The sequence below is a fragment of the Microtus oregoni genome, unplaced genomic scaffold (genome assembly GCF_018167655.1).
Source record: "Microtus oregoni isolate MIOR12 unplaced genomic scaffold, Mior012 000679F_ref0000238, whole genome shotgun sequence".
NCBI lineage: Eukaryota > Metazoa > Chordata > Mammalia > Rodentia > Cricetidae > Microtus > Microtus oregoni.
In genome coordinates, this window is record NW_024545100.1 from 1 (window position 1) to 5,423 (window position 5,423).

Below are 5,423 nucleotides of genomic sequence, written 5' to 3' on the forward strand. Positions count from 1 at the left end.
CTAGTATGGTCCATTAAGTAGTGGTTAAAGCATTCCACTACTTCCATAGTCCAAAATGACCACGTCCAAATCCCTCACACAAAAGCATGGTCAGGCTATACTCCAGTACCTGGTACCAACTTCTGTCTTAGTTAGGGTTTCACTGTGTGAAGAGATACTTGACCATGGCAACTCTTATAAAGAAAACATTTAATTAGGGTGGCAGCTTACAATTTCTGGAGGTTCAGTCCATTATCATCATGACCATAGCTGTGGCGATAGATATGGCGCTGGCTATATCTTGGCTTGTAGGCAAGAGTAAGTCAACAGAGACACTGGGTAATGTCTGAGACAAGCCACGCCCAATCTCCCACCACTACTGAGGCAAGCTGATCTTCATCTTCCAGCTGAGCTCCTTCCTTTTCCATTTCCCTCTCTGCCTCCCTCTCAAAGAGGCAGCTTCTGTCTCTCCCCACTTCTTCCCTTCCCCCTTTCTGTTTCTCTCTCTTCCTCTCTCTTTCTCTCTCTGCCTCTCTGCTCTCTTCCCTTTCTCCATAACCCCACTAAATAAATACCCAACCTCATTTAACATGGCGTGCCTATCCATGTCTCTGTCTCTCACCCGCCACCAGCGCCTTCAGAGACCTGTGATATGGTCTCGTGGCATGCCCGTCTGTCTGTCTCTTCTTGTGGGACTGGCTGCCCCATCGAGGTCTCTCACCTAACACGCAGCTCCCTGGGACTCATGGCCTACTGCAGTCACTCCAGGAACTGCACAGTCCCTGCCTGGGATTGGCTGTTCTCGGACCTGCTGCCCACTTAGAAACCTGTAGTGTTTCTGCTGCTGCAGCCTCTCGGGAATCCATAGCATTTTTATTTTTACCATTACACACTGGGCCATGCTTTACATGGCGTGAAGATGTGTCTATGTTTTGCTTCATCTGCATAAGGCAGCTGATTGGTTTAATAAACTGCTGAATGGCCAATAGCTAGGCAGGAGAGGATAGGCAGGATTCTTAAAGAGAGAGAACTCGAGGAAGGAAGCAGAGAGGTGGAATTTCACCAGTGAGACCTGGAGCATTGAACTCACAGTACTGAAGAGAGGTAAGAGTCATGTGGCAAAATGTTGATTAATAGAAAAGGGATTATTTATACTAAGTGCTAGTGGGTCAAGCCTAAGCTAAGGCGAAGCTTTCACAATTAATAAGATGTCACCATGTCATTATTTGGGAGTTGGTGGCCCAAAAGGAAGTCTGGCTACAGGGTGGCATCCTGAGCATAGGAACCCATCCCTACAGTGACACAGTACCTCGATAAAGCCACACCCCACTCCAACAAGATTACACTTCCTCTGAGATTATGGGGCCACTACCTTCAAAACACCACAGGTACAAGGCTAAAAGCAGATGTCCCCAGAGTAGACATGAAAGGGAATCCTGTTTTAGTCTTGCTAAATGTATCAGAAACTCAATAGCAGGATATGAACCATGAGGTGAGTTTGTCATAAACAAAATGGTTGCCTGGGCCAGATAATCTTCATGGACCTTTCTGTCTCCTTTATCCTCACAGCTGTAGGAGAACTCCACTTCATCCTCTCAGAAGTCTTGTTGGGTCAAGAAATTAATATTATTTTTATAAAGATTTATTTTTATTATTTTTATATGTGTCTACCACATTAGTGCAGGTACTCACAGAAGCCAGGGGTGTTGATCTCTGTAGCTGGACTTTACAGGCAGCCGTGAGCCCCTGCCCCCCAATGAGTGCTGGAACTGAACTTGTGTCTTCTGGAAGAGCAACAAGTGCTCTTAACTTCTAGCTACTGCTCTAACCCATATAAATTAATTTACCATACAGTAGATGAATAAGAAGAAAGCATACATGTGGTGATATTTTGTTTGTGATCTAACACATAAATTTGCTTGAAGATCAGAGTGCAGAACCAGCCACTAGTTAGCCAAAGAGCTGGACAGTGGTGGCACACACCTTTAATCCCAGCACTTGGGGAGGCAGAGGCAGAAGCAGGGGGATTTCTGTGAGTTTAAGGACACTCTGGAGTACATGAGATTGATCCTGTCTAAAAGAGAAACCAGAGCCAGGCAGTGGTGGCTCACACCTTTACCCCAGTACTTGGGAGTCAACACTAGGATGGTGGGGACAGGAGAGATATGGCTGGGTGGAGAGAGGAATATAAGGTGGGAGGAGGCCTGGTCAAGGATCCACCAGCTAGCTGGTCCTGACTAGAGTTCTCTCACTGGGAAGGGAACTCCTCCAGACTGCTGGCAGCAATGCTGGGCTGTACCCCCCTAACACACACACACTTCAAAAATTAGCCTCTCTTATAATATAGTAATTCTTGCTAATTTTTCTAACTAAAAGGAATTTGAAAAGTTCAAAGAGGGACACAGAAGTCATCCAAACAGCAGCTAAGTAGTGAGAATCACTCCAGGGACTAAGGTCAATAGTCTTTTTGTCCTCTGACACATGGTCTGACAAAGACCAGCAACAAAACCCAAAACAAGAAAACAGCAACAGGAAATTGGGTGTGCTTTTAGGTTCTAGGAAGTGTCAGGAGCGCCCTCTAGCACCCGTGGACTAGCACAGCACCCGCTTATCGCACAGACCCGAGCTTCCGAGCTCAGGAAAACACAGGCCTGGAGTCGGAGGAAGAAGTAAACATCCGGCCCAGTGGCTGCTCCCTCACTCTTCCTGGGGTGTCGGGGTGTCAGTGCAGGAAGGACACTGATCCTTGCTTGAGCTGCGCTCAGTCTGTCTCCCTACTAATGTGAGCTCACCCATTCCAGGCAGGAATCTCTCCTAGAGTCCCTATGTCTGCACAGAAAGTCTGGCCTCAACCTTGCTTTTCTTATTGTTGTATTATTGTTTTGGATTTGTTTTTTCTTTGTTTGTTGTTTTCTTTACACCTATTCCAGTCCTGTGTGTTCGGGTCAGCCCTTCAACTTCTTATCTTTCCCGTTTTGCACAGCCTCAACCCTTGCTGATCACATCGTTTTAAACCAGCACATTCTCCGTGGAGCAAAGGGGCAGCTAGTGCCCAGCCCCCACGCAGGAGCTCAGTCTCTCAGCTTCTGGCTGCCTGGGAGCACGCCAGGGCCTTCGTGAGCAGTAAAATGACTCCACAGTGAATGCAAGCTAAGATTTTGGTTTGCTAATTCTTCTTCCATCTTCCAATATTTCAGCTTTCAGATGTAGCAAAAGTTGTTGAGTAGTCTTATAATTTCTGCTCTGGGGAGACGAGCGGTGGGTAGAGTGGCTGCCTAGCAAGCAAACCCTCTTCTGTTCTCTCAGGTCACCTACACTCATGTGGACACACCCACATAGCATAGACAAAACCTTCGGAAAACAGAAATATAAGTCAGCCCAGAAGGGGGCGCCGCACAAAGGCAAGGCTCCTCAATTCTACTGAGGTTGGTCCTTTGTGGTGATCTAAAAAGAGTACCGGGAATCTGGAAGTCCAGGTCCTCAAGATGCCTGTTTGTGCAATTTTGCATGAACCATATCCAGCTTCATTTTCTTTTTTTTTAATTCTACTTTCCCATTTCTTTTATTTTAAATTTTTTATATATTTTACATACCAACCACAGTTACCCCTCCCTTCCTCTGCTTTCCCCCAGCATCATTTTCTTAACAATTTTTAATTTACTTTTTAATTTATTAATTTTTTTTTAATCTAGGAAGAATAAGTGCTCCTATCTGGGCACAGGACAAACAATCAAGTGGTCTTTATTGTTGATGGATTCCGATTGCAATGGGGCTGAGGAGATGGCTTAGGTGGTAGGGTGCCTGAGATATAAGTTTGATGGGCTGAGTTCAGATCCCCAGCACCTTTGGAAAGGCTGAGTAAACCCTGTTGGATAAGGAGATCCCTGGAGCTCATTGGTCAGTCACTTCAGCCAGTGAGTTTTGAGTTCATGAGTGACCCTTTCTCAAAATCTTGAGTGACAGAAAGACACCAGTGCTGACCTCTGACCTTCACACAGAGTGCATCTACACATGCTCAACACACCACACATACATATTCAAAAATAAATAAAATCATGTTTGCCGTAGAAAGAGACAATACCTGGACAGGTAAAAGACTTGATTCTGGATCTTCTGGATACTCTCAGCCTATGGTAGTTGGAGCATATCCTGAGCCCACAACACTGTGAAGCTGACTGTGAACAGGGTCTTCCCTTGGCAGTGTTGGCTGCTGCAGCTGCAGCAAAGAACCGCAGACTAAGGGACTAAACAACTATCTTCTCACAGTCTTGAGGCAGGTAGCCCAAAGTCAGGGTCGGCAGGGCTGTTTCGTTGTAAAGATTTGTTTGTTTATTTGTTTCTTTATTTATTATGTATAGTGTTCTGCCTGCATGAACATCTGCAGGCCAGAAGAGGGCACCAGATCTCATTACAGGTGGTGTGAGCCACCCTGTGGGTGCTGGGAATTGAACTCAGGCTCTCTGGAAGAGCAGCCAGTGCTCTTAACTGCTGAGCTATCTTTCCAGCCCTCATTTCTTTTGTAAAATTTTATTATATTTTTCCAGGTGTGGTTGGTGGTGTACACCTTTAATCTCAGCACTTGGGAGGCAGAGGCAGGTGGATCTCTGTGAGTTTGAGGCCAGGCTGGTCTAATTAACACAGATAGTTCCAAGCCAGCCAGGACTACCTAGAGAAATTCTGTCTCAAATGTAATAATTTTTTTTATTACATTCGTTTATGTATGTGGGTGCTGACTTACTACAGTGCATGTGTGGAGGTCAGAGGTGCAGGAGTCCTTCTATTCTTCCATCCATGTAAGTCTCAGGGATCAAAGGCCGTTAGTTAGAGCCATCTCGCTGGATCAGGACTTCTTCTTGGCCTCTCTGGCTCGTAGATGGCCGACCACCCGGCAGAGTGGGAACTTAATGCCCTCATCTCTCTTTTTCTTCTTTAAATAAAAGTCATTATCGGTTTAAGGCAACATCTGATGACTTCATTTTGCCTTAATTACATCTTTGAAGCTGCAAACGCAGGCACATTCTGAAATATTGGGGGTTAAAAGTTCAACATGAAAACTTGGTGGGGGAGGGCAGAATTTAGTCCCCAGTATCCTGGCCCATGACCGGTTGTTCAAAAAATCAGTCCTCGGGGCTGGGCACAGATCTCCCTGAGTGGTCGCCTGGGGCGAGTTAGGTCCTGAGGGGAGCACAGAAATCAGCCTCTGCTCGTAGGTCTCCTCTGCTGCACGATTACAGCCAGCCTCCTGCCTCATCCCTCCGACTAAACTGACAGGCGAAGAAACCTTGCGTAAAGGCGACAACTCACCATTGACTGGCAGTCTCCCGGCAGCCAGCAGGCTTCCGGGTCACGTGACTCGAGGCCCCCACCCAGAGGGGCGTGGCTATGATGGTGGGACCTTCCTGGGTCCAGTGAAGCGGCGAAGGCCGCGAGTCACGTGAGGCGGG